Below are 23,645 nucleotides of genomic sequence, written 5' to 3'. Positions count from 1 at the left end.
CCTGGGCCATGGAGAGCAGGGCGGTCCGCAGGGCTGTCCTACGCCGGCCAATTCTCACGAGCGTTCTGCCCAAACCAATCCTGGTTTGGGCAGAACGCTCGTGAGAACTGGCCGGAAAAAGCCCGGCGAAATCATTCGGGCGCCGCACGTCTCCTGGGCCGCCCCCACCTCGGGGCCCTGAAGGGCACTGTGAGTGCCCGCACCCGATCGCCGCCAAGAGGCACTCCACAAGATGGAATGCAGCGTGGACAACGCCCGTGGATACTCGACTTGCCGGTGTCCCATCCCTGCGCTCTACCACGGGGCCAGGCCCATCACGAAGTCCGGTCTGGAACACTCGCCTGCTTCCCCAACCAGCTTCCGGGGTCCTGTCCCTCATGGCCTCCATATGGGAAACCCTTAGACCCGCAGCCATGCATCTCCCAACCACGCAGTCTCCATCGGCCCCTCTGGTGCTTCGGACAACCCTCAGAGTGAGATAAACCTGTAGGACCAAGATGAGGTCATCCCCATCCTTGGCCGGCCCATCTACCCGAAAGACAGAGGCACACACCAGGCCACCACCCGTTCCTCAACTCTGCTCCGGGAACGCTCCATTGCGCCGGCTTGCCGGGGTGGGCCGCGTCTTTTCCGAGCCATTTCTTGGCGGCAGCAACATGCCCTGGGCGAGAAAGGGCCCTGGGCCATGGAGAGCACGGCGTTCCGCAGGGCTGTCCTACGCCGGCCAATTCTTCACGAGCGTTCTGCCCAAACCAGGATTGGTTTGGGCAGAACGCTCGTGAGAATTGGCCGGAAAAAGCCAGGCGAAGTCATTCGGGCGCCGCACGTCTGCTGGGCCGCCCCCACCTCGGGGCCCTGAAGGGCACTGTGAGTGCCCGCACCAGATCGCCGCCAAGAGGCACTCCACAAGATGGAATGCAGCGAGGACAACGCCCGTGGATCCTCGACTGGCCGGGGTCCCATCCCTGCGCCCTACCACGGGGCCAGGGCCATCACGAAGTCCGGTCTGGAACACTCGCCTGCTTCCCCAACAAGCTTCCGGGATCCTGTCCCTCATGGCCTCCATATGGGAAACCCTTAGACCCGCAGCCACGCATCTCCCAACCACGCAGTCTCCATCGGCCCCTCTGGTGCTTCGGACAACCCTCAGAGTGAGATCAACCTGTATGACCAAGATGAGGTCATCCCCATCCGTGGCCGCCCCATCTACCCGAAAGACAGTGGCGCACACCAGGCCACCACCCGTTCTTCAACTCTGCTCCGGGAACGCTCCATTGCGCCGGCGTGCCGGGGTGGGCCGCGTCTTTTCCGAGCCATTTCTTGGCGACAGCAACATGCCCTGGGCGAGAAAGGGCCCTGGGCCATGGAGAGCACGGCGGTCCGCAGGGCTGTCCTACGCCGGCCAATTCTCACGAGCGTTCTGCCCAAACCAATCCTGGTTTGGGCAGAACGCTCGTGAGAATGGGCCGGAAAGATCCCGGCGAAGCCATTCGGGCGCCGCACGTCTGCTGTGTCGACCACACCTCGGGGCCCTGAAGGGCACTGTGAGTGCCTCACCCGATCGCCGCCAAGAGGCACTCCACAAGATGGAATGCAGCGAGGACAACGCCCGTGGATCCTCGACTGGCCGGGGTCCCATCCCTGCGCTCTACCACGGGGCCATGCCCATCACGAAGTCCGGTCTGGAACACTCGCCTGCGTCCCCAACCTGCTTCCTGGATCCTGTCCCTCATGGCCTCCATATGGGAAACCCTTATACCCGCAGCCACGCATCTCCCAACCACGCAGTCTCCATCGGCCCCTCTGGTGCTTCGGACAACCCTCAGAGTGACATAAACCTGTATGACCAAGATGAGGTCATCCCCATCCTTGGCCGGCCCATGTACCAGAAAGACAGAGGCGCACACCAGGCCACCACCCGTTCTTCAACTCTGCTCCGGGATCGCTCCATTGCGCCGGCGTGCCGGGGTGGGCCGCGTCTTTTCCGAGCCATTTCTTGGCGGCAGCAACATGCCCTGGGCGAGAAAGGGCCCTGGGCCATGGAGAGCACGGCGGTCCGCAGGGCTGTCCTACGCCGGCCAATTCTCACGAGCGTTCTGCCCAAACCAATCCTGGTTTGGGCAGAACGCTCGTGAGAACTGGCCGGAAAAAGCCCGGCGAAATCATTCGGGCGCCGCACGTCTCCTGGGCCGCCCCCACCTCGGGGCCCTGAAGGGCACTGTGAGTGCCCGCACCCGATCACCGCCAAGAGGCACTCCACAAGATGGAATGCAGCGAGGACAACGCCCGTGGATCCTCGACTGGCCGGGGTCCCATCCCTGCGCTCTACCACGGGGCCAGGCCCATCACGAAGTCCGGTCTGGAACACTCGCCTGCTTCCCCAACCTGCTTCCGGGGTCCTGTCCCTCATGGCCTCCATATGGGAAACCCTTAAACCCGCAGCCATGCATCTCCCAACCACGCAGTCTCCATCGGCCCCTCTGGTGCTTCGGACAACCCTCAGAGTGAGATAAACCTGTAGGAACAAGATGAGGTCATCCCCATCCTTGGCCGGCCCATCTACCCGAAAGACAGAGGCACACACCAAGCCACCACCCGTTCCTCAACTCTGCTCCGGGAACGCTCCATTGCGCCGGCGTGCCGAGGTGGGCCGCATCTTTTCCGAGCCATTTCTTGGCGGCAGCAACATGCCCTGGGCGAGAAAGGGCCCTGGGCCATGGAGAGCACGGCGTTCCGCAGGGCTGTCCTACGCCGGCCAATTCTTCACGAGCGTTCTGCCCAAACCAGGATTGGTTTGGGCAGAACGCTCGTGAGAATTTTCCGGAAAAATCCAGGCGAAGTCATTCGGGCGCCAAGGTCGGCTGGGCCGCCCCCACCTCGGGGCCCTGAAGGGCACTGTGAGTTCCCGCACCCGATCGCCGCCAATGGGCATTCCACAAGATGGAATGCAGCGAGGACAACGCCCGTGGATCCTCGACGTGGTGTGGTCCCATTCCTGTGCTCTACCACGGGGCCAGGCCCATCTCGAAGTCCGGTCTGGAACACTCGCCTGCTTCCCCAACCTGCTTCCGGGTTCCTGTCCCTCATGGCCTCCATATGGGAAACCCTTAGATCCGTAGCCACGCATCTCCCAACCACGCAGTCTCAATCGGCCCCTCTGGTGCTTCGGACAACCCTCAGAGGGAGATCAACCTGTATGACCAAGATGAGGTCATCCCCATCCTTGGCCGGCCCATCTACCCGAAAGACAGAGGCGCACACCAGGCTACCACCCGTTCTTCAACTCTGCTCCGGGAACGCTCCAATGCGCCGGCGTGCCGGGGTGGGCCGCGTCTTTTCCGAGCCATTTCTTGGCGGCAGCAACATGCCTTGGGCGAGAAAGGGCCCTGGGCCATGGAGAGCACGGCGGAACGCAGGGCTGTCCTACGCCGGCCAATTCTCACGAGCGTTCTGCCCAAACCCGGTTTGGGCAGAACGCTCGTGAGAATTGGCCGGAAAAAGCCCGGCGAAGTCATTCGGGCGCCGCTCGTCTGCTGGGCCGCCCACACCTCGGGGCCCTGAAGGGAACTGTGAGTGCCCGCACCCGATGGACGCCAAGAGGCACTCCACTAGATGGAATGCAGCGAGGACAACGCCCGTGGATCCTCGACTTGCCGGGGTCCCATCACTGCGCTCTACCACGGGGCCAGGCCGATCAGGAAGTCCGGTCTGGAACACTCGCCTGCTTCCCCAACCTGCTTCCAGGGTCCTGTCCCTCATGGCCTCCATATGGGAAACCCTTAGACCCGCAGCCACGCATCTCCCAACCACGCAGTCTCCATCGGCCCCTCTAGTGCTTCGGACAACCCTCAGAGTGACATAAACCTGTATGACCAAGATGAGGTCATCCCCATCCTTGGCCGGCCCATGTACCTGAAAGACAGAGGCGCACACCAGGCCACCACCCGTTCTTCAACTCTGCTCCGGGAACGCTCCAAAGCGCCGGCGTGCGTGGTGGGCCGCGTCTTTTCCGAGCCATTTCTTGGCGGCAGAAACATGCCCTGGGCGAGAAAGGGCCCTGGGCCATGGAGAGCACGGCGGTCCGCAGGGCTGTCCTACGCCGGCCAATTCTCACGAGCGTTCTGCCCAAAGCAATCCTGGTTTGGGCAGAACGCTCGTGAGAATTGGACGGAAAAAGCCCGGCGAAGTCATTCGGGCGCCGCACGTCTGCTGGGCCGCCCCCACCTCGGGGCCCTGAAGGGCACTGTGCGTGCCCGCACCCGATCGCCGCCAATGGGCACTCTACAAGATGGAATGCAGGGAGGACAACGCCCTTGGATCCTCGACTTGCCGGGGTCCCATCCCTGTGCTCTACCACGGGGTTAGGCCCATCACGCAGTCCGGTCTGGAACACTCGCCTGCTTCCCCAACCTGCTTCCGGGGTCCTGTCCCTCATGGCCTCCATATGGGAAACCCTTAGACCCGCAGCCACGCATCTCCCAACCACGCAGTCTCCATCGGCACCTCTGGTGCTTCGGACAACCCTAGAGGGAGATCAACCTGTATGACCAAGATGAGGTCATCCCCATCCTTGGCCTGTCCATCTACCCGAAAGACAGAGTCGCACACCAGGCCACCACACGTTCTTCAACTCTGCTCCGGGAACGCTCCAATGCGCCGGCGTGCCGGGGTGGGCCGCGTCATCTCCGAGACATTTCTTGGCGGCAGCAACATGCCCTGGGCGAGAAAGGGCCCTGGGCGATGGAGAGCACGGCGGTGTGCCGGGCTGTCCTACGCCAGTCAATTCTCACGAGCGTTCTGCCCAAAGCATTCCTGATTTGGGCAGAACGCTCATGAGAATTGGCCGGAAAAAGCCCGGCGAAGTCATTCGGGCGCCGCTCGTCTGCTGGGCCGCCCCCACCTCGGGGCCCTGAAGGGAACTGTGAGTGCCCGCACCCGATGGACGCCAAGAGGCACTCCACAAGATGGAATGCAGCGAGGACAACGCCCGTGGATCCTCGACTTGCCGGGGTCCCATCACTGCGCTCTACTACGGGGCCAGGCCGATCAGGAAGTCCGGTCTGGAACACTCGCCTGCTTCCCCAACCTGCTTCCAGGGTCCTGTCCCTCATGGCCTCCATATGGGAAACCCTTAGACCCGCAGCCACGTATCTCCCAACCACGGAGTCTCCATCGGCCCCTCTGGTGCTTCGGACAACCCTCAGAGTGACATAAACCTGTATGACCAAGATGAGGTCATCCCCATCCTTGGCCGGCCCATGTACCCGAAAGACAGAGGCGCACACCAGGTCACCACCCGTTCTTCAACTCTGCTCCGGGAACGCTCCAATGCGCCGGCGTGCGGGGTCGGCCGCGTCTTTTCCGAGCCATTTCTTGGCGGCAGAAACATGCCCTGGGCGAGAAAGGGCCCTGGGCCATGGAGAGCACGGCGGTCCGCAGGGCTGTCCTACGCCGGCCAATTCTCACGAGCGTTTTGCCCAAACCAATCCTGGTTTGGGCAGTACGATCGTGAGAATTGGCCGGAAAACGCCCGGCGAAGTCATTCGGGCGCCAAACGTCTGCTGGGCCGCCCCCACCTCGGGGCCCTGAAGGGCACTGTGAGTGCCCGCACCCGATCGCCACCAAGAGGCACTCCACAAGATGGAATGCAGCGAGGACAACGCCCGTGGATCCTCTACTTGCCGGGGTCCCATCCCTGCGCTCTACCACGGGGCCATGCCCATCACGAAGTCCGGTCTGGAACACTCGCCTGCGTCCCCAACCTGCTTCCAGGATCCTGTCCCTCATGGCCTCCATATGGGAAACCCTTATACCCGCAGCCACGCATCTCACAACCTCGCAGTCTCCATCGGCCCCTCTGGTGCTTCGGACAACCCTCAGAGTGACATAAACCTGTATGACCAAGATGAGGTCATCCCCATCCTTGGCCGGCCCATGTACCAGAAAGACAGAGGCGCACACCAGGCCACCACCCGTTCTTCAACTCTGCTCCGGGATCGCTCCATTGCGCCGGCGTGCCGCGGTGGGCCGCGTCTTTTCCGAGCCATTTCTTGGCGGCAGCAACATGCCCTGGGCGAGAAAGGGCCCTGGGCCATGGAGAGCACGGCGGTCCGCAGGGCTGTCCTACGCCGGCCAATTCTCAGGAGCGTTCTGCCCAAACCAATCCTGGTTTGGGCAGAACGCTCGTGAGAATTGGCCGGAAAAAGCCCGGCGAAGTCATTCGGGCGCCGCACGTCTGCTGGGCCGCCCCCACCTCGGGGCCCTGAAGGGCACTGTGAGTGCCCGCACCCGATCGCCGCCAAGAGGCACTCCACAAGATGGAATGCAGCGAGGACAACGCCCGTGGATCCTCGGCTGGCCGGGTTCCCATCCCTGCGCTCTACCACGGGGCCAGGGCCATCACGAAGTCCGGTCTGGAACACTCGCATGCTTCCCCAACAAGCTTCCGGGATCCTGTCCCTCATGGCCTCCATATGGGAAACCCTTAGACCCGCAGCCACGCATCTCCCAACCACGCAGTCTACATCGGCCCCTCTGGTGCTTCGGACAACCCTCAGAGTGAGATCAACCTGTATGACAAAGATGAGGTCATCCCCATCCGTGGCCGCCCCATCTACCCGAAAGACAGTGGCGCACACCAGGCCACCACCCGTTCTTCAACTCTGCTCCGGGAACGCTCCATTGCGCCGGCGTGCCGGGGTGGGCCGCGTCTTTTCCGAGCCATTTCTTGGCGGCAGCAACATGCCCTGGGCGAGAAAGGGCCCTGGGCCATGGAGAGCACGGCGGTCCGCAGGGCTGTCCTACGCCGGCCAATTCTCACGAGCGTTCTGCCCAAACCAATCCTGGTTTGGGCAGAACGCTCGTGAGAATGGGCCGGAAAGAGCCCGGCGAAGTCATTCGGGCGCCGCACGTCTGCTGTGTCGACCACACCTCGGGGCCCTGAAGGGCACTGTGAGTGCCCGCACCCGATCGCAGCCAAGAGGCACTCCACAAGATGGAATGCAGCGAGGACAAAGCCCGTGGATCCTCGACTGGCCGGGGTCCCATCCCTGCGCTCTACCACGGGGCCATGCCCATCACGAAGTCGGGTCTGGAACACTCGCCTGCGTCCCCAACCTGCTTCCTGGATCCTGTCCCTCATGGCCTCCATATGGGAAACACTTATACCCGCAGCCACGCATCTCCCAACCACGCAGTCTCCATCGGCCCCTCTGGTGCTTCGGACAACCCTCAGAGTGAGATCAACCTGTATGACAAAGATGAGGTCATCCCCATCCGTGGCCGCCCCATCTACCCGAAAGACAGTGGCGCACACCAGGCCACCACCCGTTCTTCAACTCTGCTCCGGAAACGCTCCATTGCGCCGGCGTGCCGGGGTGGGCCGCGTCTTTTCCGAGCCATTTCTTGGCGGCAGCAACATGCCCTGGGCGAGAAAGGGCCCTGGGCCATGGAGAGCACGGCGGTCCGCAGGCCTGTCCTACGCCGGCCAATTCTCACGAGCGTTCTGCCCAAACCATTCCTGGTTTGGGCAGAACGCTCGTGAGAATGGGCCGGAAAGAGCCCGGCGAAGTCATTCGGGCGCCTCACGTCTGCTGTGTCGACCACACCTCGGGGCCCTGAAGGGCACTGTGAGTGCCCGCACCCGATCGCAGCCAAGAGGCACTCCACAAGATGGAATGCAGCGAGGACAACGCCCGTGGATCCTCGACTGGCCGGGGTACCATCCCTGCGCTCTACCACGGGGCCATGCCCATCACGAAGTCGGGTCTGGAACACTCGCCTGCGTCCCCAACCTGCTTCCTGGATCCTGTCCCTCATGGCCTCCATATGGGAAACCCTTATACCCGCAGCCACGCATCTCCCAACCACGCAGTCTCCATCGGCCCCTCTGGTGCTTCGGACAACCCTCAGAGTGACATAAACCTGTATGACCAAGATGAGGTCATCCCCATCCTTGGCCGGCCCATGTACCAGAAAGACAGAGGCGCACACCAGGCCACACCCCGTTCTTCAACTCTGCTCCGGGATCGCTCCATTGCGCCGGCGTGCCGGGGTGGGCCGCGTCTTTTCCGAGCCATTTCTTGGCGGCAGCAACATGCCCTGGGCGAGAAAGGGCCCTGGGCCATGGAGAGCAGGGCGGTCCGCAGGGCTGTCCTACGCCGGCCAATTCTCACGAGCGTTCTGCCCAAACCAATCCTGGTTTGGGCAGAACGCTCGTGAGAACTGGCCGGAAAAAGCCCGGCGAAATCATTCGGGCGCCGCACGTCTCCTGGGCCGCCCCCACCTCGGGGCCCTGAAGGGCACTGTGAGTGCCCGCACCCGATCGCCGCCAAGAGGCACTCCACAAGATGGAATGCAGCGTGGACAACGCCCGTGGATACTCGACTTGCCGGTGTCCCATCCCTGCGCTCTACCACGGGGCCAGGCCCATCACGAAGTCCGGTATGGAACACTCGCCTGCTTCCCCAACCAGCTTCCGGGGTCCTGTCCCTCATGGCCTCCATATGGGAAACCCTTAGACCCGCAGCCATGCATCTCCCAACCACGCAGTCTCCATCGGCCCCTCTGGTGCTTCGGACAACCCTCAGAGTGAGATAAACCTGTAGGACCAAGATGAGGTCATCCCCATCCTTGGCCGGCCCATCTACCCGAAAGACAGAGGCACACACCAGGCCACCACCCGTTCCTCAACTCTGCTCCGGGAACGCTCCATTGCGCCAGCTTGCCGGGGTGGGCCGCGTCTTTTCTGAGCCATTTCTTGGCGGCAGCAACATGCCCTGGGCGAGAAAGGGCCCTGGGCCATGGAGAGCACGGCGTTCCGCAGGGCTGTCCTACGCCGGCCAATTCTTCACGAGCGTTCTGCCCAAACCAGGATTGGTTTGGGCAGAACGCTCGTGAGAATTGGCCGGAAAAAGCCAGGCGAAGTCATTCGGGCTCCGCACGTCTGCTGGGCCGCCCCCACCTCGGGGCCCTGAAGGGCACTGTGAGTGCCCGCACCAGATCGCCGCCAAGAGGCACTCCACAAGATGGAATGCAGCGAGGACAACGCCCGTGGATCCTCGACTGGCCGGGGTCCCATCCCTGCGCCCTACCACGGGGCCAGGGCCATCACGAAGTCCGGTCTGGAACACTCGCCTGCTTCCCCAACAAGCTTCCGGGATCCTGTCCCTCATGGCCTCCATATGGGAAACCCTTAGACCCGCAGCCACGCATCTCCCAACCACGCAGTCTCCATCGGCCCCTCTGGTGCTTCGGACAACCCTCAGAGTGAGATCAACCTGTATGACCAAGATGAGGTCATCCCCATCCGTGGCCGCCCCATCTACCCGAAAGACAGTGGCGCACACCAGGCCACCACCCGTTCTTCAACTCTGCTCCGGGAACGCTCCATTGCGCCGGCGTGCCGGGGTGGGCCGCGTCTTTTCCGAGCCATTTCTTGGCGACAGCAACATGCCCTGGGCGAGAAAGGGCCCTGGGCCATGGAGAGCACGGCGGTCCGCAGGGCTGTCCTACGCCGGCCAATTCTCACGAGCGTTCTGCCCAAACCAATCCTGGTTTGGGCAGAACGCTCGTGAGAATGGGCCGGAAAGATCCCGGCGAAGCCATTCGGGCGCCGCACGTCTGCTGTGTCGACCACACCTCGGGGCCCTGAAGGGCACTGTGAGTGCCTCACCCGATCGCCGCCAAGAGGCACTCCACAAGATGGAATGCAGCGAGGACAACGCCCGTGGATCCTCGACTTGCCGGGGTACCATCCCTGCGCTCTACCACGGGGCCATGCCCATCACGAAGTCCGGTCTGGAACACTCGCCTGCGTCCCCAACCTGCTTCCTGGATCCTGTCCCTCATGGCCTCCATATGGGAAACCCTTATACCCGCAGCCACGCATCTCCCAACCACGCAGTCTCCATCGGCCCCTCTGGTGCTTCGGACAACCCTCAGAGTGACATAAACCTGTATGACCAAGATGAGGTCATCCCCATCCTTGGCCGGCCCATGTACCAGAAAGACAGAGGCGGACACCAGGCCACCACCCGTTCTTCAACTCTGCTCCGGGATCGCTCCATTGCGCCGGCGTGCCGGGGTGGGCCGCGTCTTTTCCGAGCCATTTCTTGGCGGCAGCAACATGCCCTGGGCGAGAAAGGGCCCTGGGCCATGGAGAGCACGGCGGTCCGCAGGGCTGTCCTACGCCGGCCAATTCTCACGAGCGTTCTGCCCAAACCAATCCTGGTTTGGGCAGAACGCTCGTGAGAACTGGCCGGAAAAAGCCCGGCGAAATCATTCGGGCGCCGCACGTCTCCTGGGCCGCCCGCACCTCGGGGCCCAGAAGGGCACTGTGAGTGCCCGCACCCGATCACCGCCAAGAGGCACTCCACAAGATGGAATGCAGCGAGGACAACGCCCGTGGATCCTCGACTGGCCGGGGTCCCATCCCTGCGCTCTACCACGGGGCCAGGCCCATCACGAAGTCCGGTCTGGAACACTCGCCTGCTTCCTCAACCTGCTTCCGGGGTCCTGTCCCTCATGGCCTCCATATGGGAAACCCTTAAACCCGCAGCCATGCATCTCCCAACCACGCAGTCTCCATCGGCCCCTCTGGTGCTTCGGACAACCCTCAGAGTGAGATAAACCTGTAGGAACAAGATGAGGTCATCCCCATCCTTGGCCGGCCCATCTACCCGAAAGACAGAGGCACACACCAGGCCACCACCCGTTCCTCAACTCTGCTCCGGGAACGCTCCATTGCGCCGGCGTGCCGAGGTGGGCCGCATCTTTTCCGAGCCATTTCTTGGCGGCAGCAACATGCCCTGGGCGAGAAAGGGCCCTGGGCCATGGAGAGCACGGCGTTCCGCAGGGCTGTCCTACGCCGGCCAATTCTTCACGAGCGTTCTGCCCAAACCAGGATTGGTTTGGGCAGAACGCTCGTGAGAATTTTCCGGAAAAATCCAGGCGAAGTCATTCGGGCGCCGCAGGTCGGCTGGGCCGCCCCCACCTCGGGGCCCTGAAGGGCACTGTGAGTTCCCGCACCCGATCGCCGCCAATGGGCATTCCACAAGATGGAATGCAGCGAGGACAACGCCCGTGGATCCTCGACGTGGTGTGGTCCCATTCCTGTGCTCTACCACGGGGCCAGGCCCATCTCGAAGTCCGGTCTGGAACACTCGCCTGCTTCCCCAACCTGCTTCCGGGTTCCTGTCCCTCATGGCCTCCATATGGGAAACCCTTAGATCCGTAGCCACGCATCTCCCAACCACGCAGTCTCAATCGGCCCCTCTGGTGCTTCGGACAACCCTCAGAGGGAGATCAACCTGTATGACCAAGATGAGGTCATCCCCATCCTTGGCCGGCCCATCTACCCGAAAGACAGAGGCGCACACCAGGCTACCACCCGTTCTTCAACTCTGCTCCGGGAACGCTCCAATGCGCCGGCGTGCCGGGGTGGGCCGCGTCTTTTCCGAGCCATTTCTTGGCGGCAGCAACATGCCTTGGGCGAGAAAGGGCCCTGGGCCATGGAGAGCACGGCGGAACGCAGGGCTGTCCTACGCCGGCCAATTCTCACGAGCGTTCTGCCCAAACCAATACTGGTTTGGGCAGAACGCTCGTGAGAATTGGCCGGAAAAAGCCCGGCGAAGTCATTCGGGCGCCGCTCGTCTGTTGGGCCGCCCACACCTCGGGGCCCTGAAGGGAACTGTGAGTGCCCGCACCCGATGGACGCCAAGAGGCACTCCACTAGATGGAATGCAGCGAGGACAACGCCCGTGGATCCTCGACTTGCCGGGGTCCCATCACTGCGCTCTACCACGGGGCCAGGCCGATCAGGAAGTCCGGTCTGGAACACTCGCCTGCTTCCCCAACCTGCTTCCAGGGTCCTGTCCCTCATGGCCTCCATATGGGAAACCCTTAGACCCGCAGCCACGTATCTCCCAACCACGGAGTCTCCATCGGCCCCTCTGGTGCTTCGGACAACCCTCAGAGTGACATAAACCTGTATGACCAAGATGAGGTCATCCCCATCCTTGGCCGGCCCATGTACCCGAAAGACAGAGGCGCACACCAGGTCACCACCCGTTCTTCAACTCTGCTCCGGGAACGCTCCAATGCACCGGCGTGCGGGGTCGGCCGCGTCTTTTCCGAGCCATTTCTTGGCGGCAGAAACATGCCCTGGGCGAGAAAGGGCCCTGGGCCATGGAGAGCACGGCGGTCCGCAGGGCTGTCCTACGCCGGCCAATTCTCACGAGCGTTTTGCCCAAACCAATCCTGGTTTGGGCAGTACGATCGTGAGAATTGGCCGGAAAACGCCCGGCGAAGTCATTCGGGCGCCAAACGTCTGCTGGGCCGCCCCCACCTCGGGGCCCTGAAGGGCACTGTGAGTGCCCGCACCCGATCGCCACCAAGAGGCACTCCACAAGATGGAATGCAGCGAGGACAACGCCCGTGGATCCTCTACTTGCCGGGGTCCCATCCCTGCGCTCTACCACGGGGCCATGCCCATCACGAAGTCCGGTCTGGAACACTCGCCTGCGTCCCCAACCTGCTTCCAGGATCCTGTCCCTCATGGCCTCCATATGGGAAACCCTTATACCCGCAGCCACGCATCTCACAACCTCGCAGTCTCCATGGGCCCCTCTGGTGCTTCGGACAACCCTCAGAGTGACATAAACCTGTATGACCAAGATGAGGTCATCCCCATCCTTGGCCGGCCCATGTACCAGAAAGACAGAGGCGCACACCAGGCCACCACCCGTTCTTCAACTCTGCTCCGGGATCGCTCCATTGCGCCGGCGTGCCGCGGTGGGCCGCGTCTTTTCCGAGCCATTTCTTGGCGGCAGCAACATGCCCTGGGCGAGAAAGGGCCCTGGGCCATGGAGAGCACGGCGGTCCGCAGGGCTGTCCTACGCCGGCCAATTCTCAGGAGCGTTCTGCCCAAACCAATCCTGGTTTGGGCAGAACGCTCGTGAGAATTGGCCGGAAAAAGCCCGGCGAAGTCATTCGGGCGCCGCACGTCTGCTGGGCCGCCCCCACCTCGGGGCCCTGAAGGGCACTGTGAGTGCCCGCACCCGATCGCCGCCAAGAGGCACTCCACAAGATGGAATGCAGTGAGGACAACGCCCGTGGATCCTCGGCTGGCCGGGTTCCCATCCCTGCGCTCTACCACGGGGCCAGGGCCATCACGAAGTCCGGTCTGGAACACTCGCATGCTTCCCCAACAAGCTTCCGGGATCCTGTCCCTCATGGCCTCCATATGGGAAACCCTTAGACCCGCAGCCACGCATCTCCCAACCACGCAGTCTACATCGGCCCCTCTGGTGCTTCGGACAACCCTCAGAGTGAGATCAACCTGTATGACAAAGATGAGGTCATCCCCATCCGTGGCCGCCCCATCTACCCGAAAGACAGTGGCGCACACCAGGCCACCACCCGTTCTTCAACTCTGCTCCGGGAACGCTCCATTGCGCCGGCGTGCCGGGGTGGGCCGCGTCTTTTCCGAGCCATTTCTTGGCGGCAGCAACATGCCCTGGGCGAGAAAGGGCCCTGGGCCATGGAGAGCACGGCGGTCCGCAGGCCTGTCCTACGCCGGCCAATTCTCACGAGCGTTCTGCCCAAACCAATCCTGGTTTGGGCAGAACGCTCGTGAGAATGGGCCGGAAAGAGCCCGGCGAAGTCATTCGGGCGCCGCACGTCTGCTGTGTCGACCACACCTCGGGGCCCTGAAGGGCACTGTGAGTGCCCGCACCCGATCGCAGCCAAGAGGCACTCCACAAGATGGAATGCAGCGAGGACAACGCCCGTGGATCCTCGACTGGCCGCGGTCCCATCCCTGCGCTCTACCACGGGGCCATGCCCATCACGAAGTCGGGTCTGGAACACTCGCCTGCGTCCCCAACCTGCTTCCTGGATCCTGTCCCTCATGGCCTCCATATGGGAAACCCTTATACCCGCAGCCACGCATCTCCCAACCACGCAGTCTCCATCGGCCCCTCTGGTGCTTCGGACAACCCTCAGAGTGACATAAACCTGTATGACCAAGATGAGGTCATCCCCATCCTTGGCCGGCCCATGTACCAGAAAGACAGAGGCGCACACCAGGCCACCACCCGTTCTTCAACTCTGCTCCGGGATCGCTCCATTGCGCCGGCGTGCCGGGGTGGGCCGCGTCTTTTCCGAGCCATTTCTTGGCGGCAGCAACATGCCCTGGGCGAGAAAGGGCCCTGGGCCATGGAGAGCAGGGCGGTCCGCAGGGCTGTCCTACGCCGGCCAATTCTCACGAGCGTTCTGCCCAAACCAATCCTGGTTTGGGCAGAACGCTCGTGAGAACTGGCCGGAAAAAGCCCGGCGAAATCATTCGGGCGCCGCACGTCTCCTGGGCCGCCCCCACCTCGGGGCCCTGAAGGGCACTGTGAGTGCCCGCACCCGATCGCCGCCAAGAGGCACTCCACAAGATGGAATGCAGCGTGGACAACGCCCGTGGATACTCGACTTGCCGGTGTCCCATCCCTGCGCTCTACCACGGGGCCAGGCCCATCACGAAGTCCGGACTGGAACACTCGCCTGCTTCCCCAACCAGCTTCCGGGGTCCTGTCCCTCATGGCCTCCATATGGGAAACCCTTAGACCCGCAGCCATGCATCTCCCAACCACGCAGTCTCCATCGGCCCCTCTGGTGCTTCGGACAACCCTCAGAGTGAGATAAACCTGTAGGACCAAGATGAGGTCATCCCCATCCTTGGCCGGCCCATCTACCCGAAAGACAGAGGCACACACCAGGCCACCACCCGTTCCTCAACTCTGCTCCGGGAACGCTCCATTGCGCCGGCTTGCCGGGGTGGGCCGCGTCTTTTCCGAGCCATTTCTTGGCGGCAGCAACATGCCCTGGGCGAGAAAGGGCCCTGGGCCATGGAGAGCACGGCGTTCCGCAGGGCTGTCCTACGCCGGCCAATTCTTCACGAGCGTTCTGCCCAAACCAGAATTGGTTTGGGCAGAACGCTCGTGAGAATTGGCCGGAAAAAGCCAGGCGAAGTCATTCGGGCGCCGCACGTCTGCTGGGCCGCCCCCACCTCGGGGCCCTGAAGGGCACTGTGAGTGCCCGCACCAGATCGCCGCCAAGAGGCACTCCACAAGATGGAATGCAGCGAGGACAACGCCCGTGGATCCTCGACTGGCCGGGGTCCCATCCCTGCGCCCTACCACGGGGCCAGGGCCATCACGAAGTCCGGTCTGGAACACTCGCCTGCTTCCCCAACAAGCTTCCGGGATCCTGTCCCTCATGGCCTCCATATGGGAAACCCTTAGACCCGCAGCCACGCATCTCCCAACCACGCAGTCTCCATCGGCCCCTCTGGTGCTTCGGACAACCCTCAGAGTGAGATCAACCTGTATGACCAAGATGAGGTCATCCCCATCCGTGGCCGCCCCATCTACCCGAAAGACAGTGGCGCACACCAGGCCACCACCCGTTCTTCAACTCTGCTCCGGGAACGCTCCATTGCGCCGGCGTGCCGGGGTGGGCCGCGTCTTTTCCGAGCCATTTCTTGGCGACAGCAACATGCCCTGGGCGAGAAAGGGCCCTGGGCCATGGAGAGCACGGCGGTCCGCAGGGCTGTCCTACGCCGGCCAATTCTCACGAGCGTTCTGCCCAAACCAATCCTGGTTTGGGCAGAACGCTCGTGAGAATGGGCCGGAAAGATCCCGGCGAAGCCATTCGGGCGCCGCACGTCTGCTGTGTCGACCACACCTCGGGGCCCTGAAGGGCACTGTGAGTGCCTCACCCGATCGCCGCCAAGAGGCACTCCACAAGATGGAATGCAGCGAGGACAACGCCCGTGGATCCTCGACTTGCCGGGGTACCATCCCTGCGCTCTACCACGGGGCCATGCCCATCACGAAGTCCGGTCTGGAACACTCGCCTGCGTCCCCAACCTGCTTCCTGGATCCTGTCCCTCATGGCCTCCATATGGGAAACCCTTATACCCGCAGCCACGCATCTCCCAACCACGCAGTCTCCATCGGCCCCTCTGGTGCTTCGGACAACCCTCAGAGTGACATAAACCTGTATGACCAAGATGAGGTCATCCCCATCCTTGGCCGGCCCATGTACCAGAAAGACAGAGGCGCACACCAGGCCACCACCCGTTCTTCAACTCTGCTCCGGGATCGCTCCATTGCGCCGGCGTGCCGGGGTGGGCCGCGTCTTTTCCGAGCCATTTCTTGGCGGCAGCAACATGCCCTGGGCGAGAAAGGGCCCTGGGCCATGGAGAGCACGGCGGTCCGCAGGGCTGTCCTACGCCGGCCAATTCTCACGAGCGTTCTGCCCAAACCAATCCTGGTTTGGGCAGAACGCTCGTGAGAACTGGCCGGAAAAAGCCCGGCGAAATCATTCGGGCGCCGCACGTCTCCTGGGCCGCCCCCACCTCGGGGCCCAGAAGGGCACTGTGAGTGCCCGCACCCGATCACCGCCAAGAGGCACTCCACAAGATGGAATGCAGCGAGGACAACGCCCGTGGATCCTCGACTGGCCGGGGTCCCATCCCTGCGCTCTACCACGGGGCCAGGCCCATCACGAAGTCCGGTCTGGAACACTCGCCTGCTTCCTCAACCTGCTTCCGGGGTCCTGTCCCTCATGGCCTCCATATGGGAAACCCTTAAACCCGCAGCCATGCATCTCCCAACCACGCAGTCTCCATCGGCCCCTCTGGTGCTTCGGACAACCCTCAGAGTGAGATAAACCTGTAGGAACAAGATGAGGTCATCCCCATCCTTGGCCGGCCCATCTACCCGAAAGACAGAGGCACACACCAGGCCACCACCCGTTCCTCAACTCTGCTCCGGGAACGCTCCATTGCGCCGGCGTGCCGAGGTGGGCCGCATCTTTTCCGAGCCATTTCTTGGCGGCAGCAACATGCCCTGGGCGAGAAAGGGCCCTGGGCCATGGAGAGCACGGCGTTCCGCAGGGCTGTCCTACGCCGGCCAATTCTTCACGAGCGTTCTGCCCAAACCAGGATTGGTTTGGGCAGAACGCTCGTGAGAATTTTCCGGAAAAATCCAGGCGAAGTCATTCGGGCGCCGCAGGTCGGCTGGGCCGCCCCCACCTCGGGGCCCTGAAGGGCACTGTGAGTTCCCGCACCCGATCGCCGCCAATGGGCATTCCACAAGATGGAATGCAGCGAGGACAACGCCCGTGGATCCTCGACGTGGTGTGGTCCCATTCCTGTGCTCTACCACGGGGCCAGGCCCATCTCGAAGTCCGGTCTGGAACACTCGCCTGCTTCCCCAACCTGCTTCCGGGTTCCTGTCCCTCATGGCCTCCATATGGGAAACCCTTAGATCCGTAGCCACGCATCTCCCAACCACGCAGTCTCAATCGGCCCCTCTGGTGCTTCGGACAACCCTCAGAGGGAGATCAACCTGTATGACCAAGATGAGGTCATCCCCATCCTTGGCCGGCCCATCTACCCGAAAGACAGAGGCGCACACCAGGCTACCACCCGTTCTTCAACTCTGCTCCGGGAACGCTCCAATGCGCCGGCGTGCCGGGGTGGGCCGCGTCTTTTCCGAGCCATTTCTTGGCGGCAGCAACATGCCTTGGGCGAGAAAGGGCCCTGGGCCATGGAGAGCACGGCGGAACGCAGGGCTGTCCTACGCCGGCCAATTCTCACGAGCGTTCTGCCCAAACCAATACTGGTTTGGGCAGAACGCTCGTGAGAATTGGCCGGAAAAAGCCCGGCGAAGTCATTCGGGCGCCGCTCGTCTGCTGGGCCGCCCACACCTCGGGGCCCTGAAGGGAACTGTGAGTGCCCGCACCCGATGGACGCCAAGAGGCACTCCACTAGATGGAATGCAGCGAGGACAACGCCCGTGGATCCTCGACTTGCCGGGGTCCCATCACTGCGCTCTACCACGGGGCCAGGCCGATCAGGAAGTCCGGTCTGGAACACTCGCCTGCTTCCCCAACCTGATTCCAGGGTCCTGTCCCTCATGGCCTCCATATGGGAAACCCTTAGACCCGCAGCCACGCATCTCTCAACCACGCAGTCTCCATCGGCCCCTCTGGTGCTTCGGACAACCCTCAGAGTGACATAAACCTGTATGACCAAGATGAGGTCATCCCCATCCTTTGCCGGCCCATGTACCTGAAAGACAGAGGCGCACACCAGGCCACCACCCGTTCTTCAACTCTGCTCCGGGAACGCTCCAAAGCGCCGGCGTGCGTGCTGGGCCGCGTCTTTTCCGAGCCATTTCTTGGCGGCAGAAACATGCCCTGGGCGAGAAAGGGCCCTGGGCCATGGAGAGCACGGCGGTCCGCAGGGCTGTCCTACGCCGGCCAATTCTCACGAGCGTTCTGCCCAAAGCAATCCTGGTTTGGGCAGAACGCTCGTGAGAATTGGACGGAAAAAGCCCGGCGAAGTCATTCGGGCGCCGCACGTCTGCTGGGCCGCCCCCACCTCGGGGCCCTGAAGGGCACTGTGCGTGCCCGCACCCGATCGCCGCCAATGGGCACTCTACAAGATGGAATGCAGGGAGGACAACGCCCTTGGATCCTCGACTTGCCGGGGTCCCATCCCTGTGCTCTACCACGGGGTTAGGCCCATCACGCAGTCCGGTCTGGAACACTCGCCTGCTTCCCCAACCTGCTTCCGGGGTCCTGTCCCTCATGGCCTCCATATGGGAAACCCTTAGACCCGCAGCCACGCATCTCGCAACCACGCAGTCTCCATCGGCACCTCTGGTGCTTCGGACAACCCTAGAGGGAGATCAACCTGTATGACCAAGATGAGGTCATCCCCATCCTTGGCCTGCCCATCTACCCGAAAGACAGAGTCGCACACCAGGCCACCACACGTTCTTCAACTCTGCTCCGGGAACGCTCCAATGCGCCGGCGTGCCGGGGTGGGCCGCGTCATCTCCGAGACATCTCTTGGCGGCAGCAACATGCCCTGGGCGAGAAAGGGCCCTGGGCCATGGAGAGCACGGCGGTGTGCCGGGCTGTCCTACGCCAGTCAATTCTCACGAGCGTTCTGCCCAAAGCATTCCTGATTTGGGCAGAACGCTCGTGAGAATTGGCCGGAAAAAGCCCGGCGAAGTCATTCGGGCGCCGCTCGTCTGCTGGGCCGCCCCCACCTCGGGGCCCTGAAGGGAACTGTGAGTGCCCGCACCCGATGGACGCCAAGAGGCACTCCACAAGATGGAATGCAGCGAGGACAACGCCCGTGGATCCTCGACTTGCCGGGGTCCCATCACTGCGCTCTACTACGGGGCCAGGCCGATCAGGAAGTCCGGTCTGGAACACTCGCCTGCTTCCCCAACCTGCTTCCAGGGTCCTGTCCCTCATGGCCTCCATATGGGAAACCCTTAGACCCGCAGCCACGTATCTCCCAACCACGGAGTCTCCATCGGCCCCTCTGGTGCTTCGGACAACCCTCAGAGTGACATAAACCTGTATGACCAAGATGAGGTCATCCCCATCCTTGGCCGGCCCATGTACCCGAAAGACAGAGGCGCACACCAGGTCACCACCCGTTCTTCAACTCTGCTCCGGGAACGCTCCAATGCACCGGCGTGCGGGGTCGGCCGCGTCTTTTCCGAGCCATTTCTTGGCGGCAGAAACATGCCCTGGGCGAGAAAGGGCCCTGGGCCATGGAGAGCACGGCGGTCCGCAGGGCTGTCCTACGCCGGCCAATTCTCACGAGCGTTTTGCCCAAACCAATCCTGGTTTGGGCAGTACGATCGTGAGAATTGGCCGGAAAACGCCCGGCGAAGTCATTCGGGCGCCAAACGTCTGCTGGGCCGCCCCCACCTCGGGGCCCTGAAGGGCACTGTGAGTGCCCGCACCCGATCGCCACCAAGAGGCACTCCACAAGATGGAATGCAGCGAGGACAACGCCCGTGGATCCTCTACTTGCCGGGGTCCCATCCCTGCGCTCTACCACGGGGCCATGCCCATCACGAAGTCCGGTCTGGAACACTCGCCTGCGTCCCCAACCTGCTTCCAGGATCCTGTCCCTCATGGCCTCCATATGGGAAACCCTTATACCCGCAGCCACGCATCTCACAACCTCGCAGTCTCCATGGGCCCCTCTGGTGCTTCGGACAACCCTCAGAGTGACATAAACCTGTATGACCAAGATGAGGTCATCCCCATCCTTGGCCGGCCCATGTACCAGAAAGACAGAGGCGCACACCAGGCCACCACTCGTTCTTCAACTCTGCTCCGGGATCGCTCCATTGCGCCGGCGTGCCGCGGTGGGCCGCGTCTTTTCCGAGCCATTTCTTGGCGGCAGCAACATGCCCTGGGCGAGAAAGGGCCCTGGGCCATGGAGAGCACGGCGGTCCGCAGGGCTGTCCTACGCCGGCCAATTCTCAGGAGCGTTCTGCCCAAACCAATCCTGGTTTGGGCAGAACGCTCGTGAGAATTGGCCGGAAAAAGCCCGGCGAAGTCATTCGGGCGCCGCACGTCTGCTGGGCCGCCCCCACCTCGGGGCCCTGAAGGGCACTGTGAGTGCCCGCACCCGATCGCCGCCAAGAGGCACTCCACAAGATGGAATGCAGTGAGGACAACGCCCGTGGATCCTCGGCTGGCCGGGTTCCCATCCCTGCGCTCTACCACGGGGCCAGGGCCATCACGAAGTCCGGTCTGGAACACTCGCATGCTTCCCCAACAAGCTTCCGGGATCCTGTCCCTCATGGCCTCCATATGGGAAACCCTTAGACCCGCAGCCACGCATCTCCCAACCACGCAGTCTACATCGGCCCCTCTGGTGCTTCGGACAACCCTCAGAGTGAGATCAACCTGTATGACAAAGATGAGGTCATCCCCATCCGTGGCCGCCCCATCTACCCGAAAGACAGTGGCGCACACCAGGCCACCACCCGTTCTTCAACTCTGCTCCGGGAACGCTCCATTGCGCCGGCGTGCCGGGGTGGGCCGCGTCTTTTCCGAGCCATTTCTTGGCGGCAGCAACATGCCCTGGGCGAGAAAGGGCCCTGGGCCATGGAGAGCACGGCGGTCCGCAGGCCTGTCCTACGCCGGCCAATTCTCACGAGCGTTCTGCCCAAACCAATCCTGGTTTGGGCAGAACGCTCGTGAGAATGGGCCGGAAAGAGCCCGGCGAAGTCATTCGGGCGCCGCACGTCTGCTGTGTCGACCACACCTCGGGGCCCTGAAGGGCACTGTGAGTGCCCGCACCCGATCGCAGCCAAGAGGCACTCCACAAGATGGAATGCAGCGAGGACAACGCCCGTGGATCCTCGACTGGCCGCGGTCCCATCCCTGCGCTCTACCACGGGGCCATGCCCATCACGAAGTCGGGTCTGGAACACTCGCCTGCGTCCCCAACCTGCTTCCTGGATCCTGTCCCTCATGGCCTCCATATGGGAAACCCTTATACCCGCAGCCACGCATCTCCCAACCACGCAGTCTCCATCGGCCCCTCTGGTGCTTCGGACAACCCTCAGAGTGACATAAAACTGTATGACCAAGATGAGGTCATCCCCATCCTTGGCCGGCCCATGTACCCCAAAGACAGAGGCGCACACCAGGCCACCACCCGTTATTCAATTCTGCTCCGGGAACGCTCCAAAGCGCCGGCGTGCGTGGTGGGCCGCGTCTTTTCCGAGCCATTTCTTGGCGGCAGAAACATGCCCTGGGCGAGAAAGGGCCCTGGGCCATGGAGAGCACGGCGGTCCGCAGGGCTGTCCTACGCCGGCCAATTCTCACGAGCGTTCTGCCCAAAGCAATCCTGGTTTGGGCAGAACGCTCGTGAGAATTGGACGGAAAAAGCCCGGCGAAGTCATTCGGGCGCCGCACGTCTGCTGGGCCGCCCCCACCTCGGGGCCCTGAAGGGCACTGTGCGTGCCCGCACCCGATCGCCGCCAATGGGCACTCTACAAGATGGAATGCAGGGAGGACAACGCCCTTGGATCCTCGACTTGCCGGGGTCCCATCCCTGTGCTCTACCACGGGGTTAGGCCCATCACGCAGTCCGGTCTGGAACACTCGCCTGCTTCCCCAACCTGCTTCCGGGGTCCTGTCCCTCATGGCCTCCATATGGGAAACCCTTAGACCCGCAGCCACGCATCTCGCAACCACGCAGTCTCCATCGGCACCTCTGGTGCTTCGGACAACCCTAGAGGGAGATCAACCTGTATGACCAAGATGAGGTCATCCCCATCCTTGGCCTGCCCATCTACCCGAAAGACAGAGTCGCACACCAGGCCACCACACGTTCTTCAACTCTGCTCCGGGAACGCTCCAATGCGCCGGCGTGCCGGGGTGGGCCGCGTCATCTCCGAGACATCTCTTGGCGGCAGCAACATGCCCTGGGCGAGAAAGGGCCCTGGGCCATGGAGAGCACGGCGGTGTGCCGGGCTGTCCTACGCCAGTCAATTCTCACGAGCGTTCTGCCCAAAGCATTCCTGATTTGGGCAGAACGCTCGTGAGAATTGGCCGGAAAAAGCCCGGCGAAGTCATTCGGGCGCCGCTCGTCTGCTGGGCCGCCCCCACCTCGGGGCCCTGAAGGGAACTGTGAGTGCCCGCACCCGATGGACGCCAAGAGGCACTCCACAAGATGGAATGCAGCGAGGACAACGCCCGTGGATCCTCGACTTGCCGGGGTCCCATCACTGCGCTCTACTACGGGGCCAGGCCGATCAGGAAGTCCGGTCTGGAACACTCGCCTGCTTCCCCAACCTGCTTCCAGGGTCCTGTCCCTCATGGCCTCCATATGGGAAACCCTTAGACCCGCAGCCACGTATCTCCCAACCACGGAGTCTCCATCGGCCCCTCTGGTGCTTCGGACAACCCTCAGAGTGACATAAACCTGTATGACCAAGATGAGGTCATCCCCATCCTTGGCCGGCCCATGTACCCGAAAGACAGAGGCGCACACCAGGTCACCACCCGTTCTTCAACTCTGCTCCGGGAACGCTCCAATGCACCGGCGTGCGGGGTCGGCCGCGTCTTTTCCGAGCCATTTCTTGGCGGCAGAAACATGCCCTGGGCGAGAAAGGGCCCTGGGCCATGGAGAGCACGGCGGTCCGCAGGGCTGTCCTACGCCGGCCAATTCTCACGAGCGTTTTGCCCAAACCAATCCTGGTTTGGGCAGTACGATCGTGAGAATTGGCCGGAAAACGCCCGGCGAAGTCATTCGGGCGCCAAACGTCTGCTGGGCCGCCCCCACCTCGGGGCCCTGAAGGGCACTGTGAGTGCCCGCACCCGATCGCCACCAAGAGGCACTCCACAAGATGGAATGCAGCGAGGACAACGCCCGTGGATCCTCTACTTGCCGGGGTCCCATCCCTGCGCTCTACCACGGGGCCATGCCCATCACGAAGTCCGGTCTGGAACACTCGCCTGCGTCCCCAACCTGCTTCCAGGATCCTGTCCCTCATGGCCTCCATATGGGAAACCCTTATACCCGCAGCCACGCATCTCACAACCTCGCAGTCTCCATGGGCCCCTCTGGTGCTTCGGACAACCCTCAGAGTGACATAAACCTGTATGACCAAGATGAGGTCATCCCCATCCTTGGCCGGCCCATGTACCAGAAAGACAGAGGCGCACACCAGGCCACCACCCGTTCTTCAACTCTGCTCCGGGATCGCTCCATTGCGCCGGCGTGCCGCGGTGGGCCGCGTCTTTTCCGAGCCATT

The sequence above is a fragment of the Mustela lutreola genome, chromosome Y (assembly GCF_030435805.1).
Source record: "Mustela lutreola isolate mMusLut2 chromosome Y, mMusLut2.pri, whole genome shotgun sequence".
Classification (NCBI taxonomy): Eukaryota; Metazoa; Chordata; class Mammalia; order Carnivora; family Mustelidae; genus Mustela; species Mustela lutreola.
The sequence above is the reverse complement of the archived record's forward strand: the minus strand, read 5'-3'. Positions refer to the sequence as shown.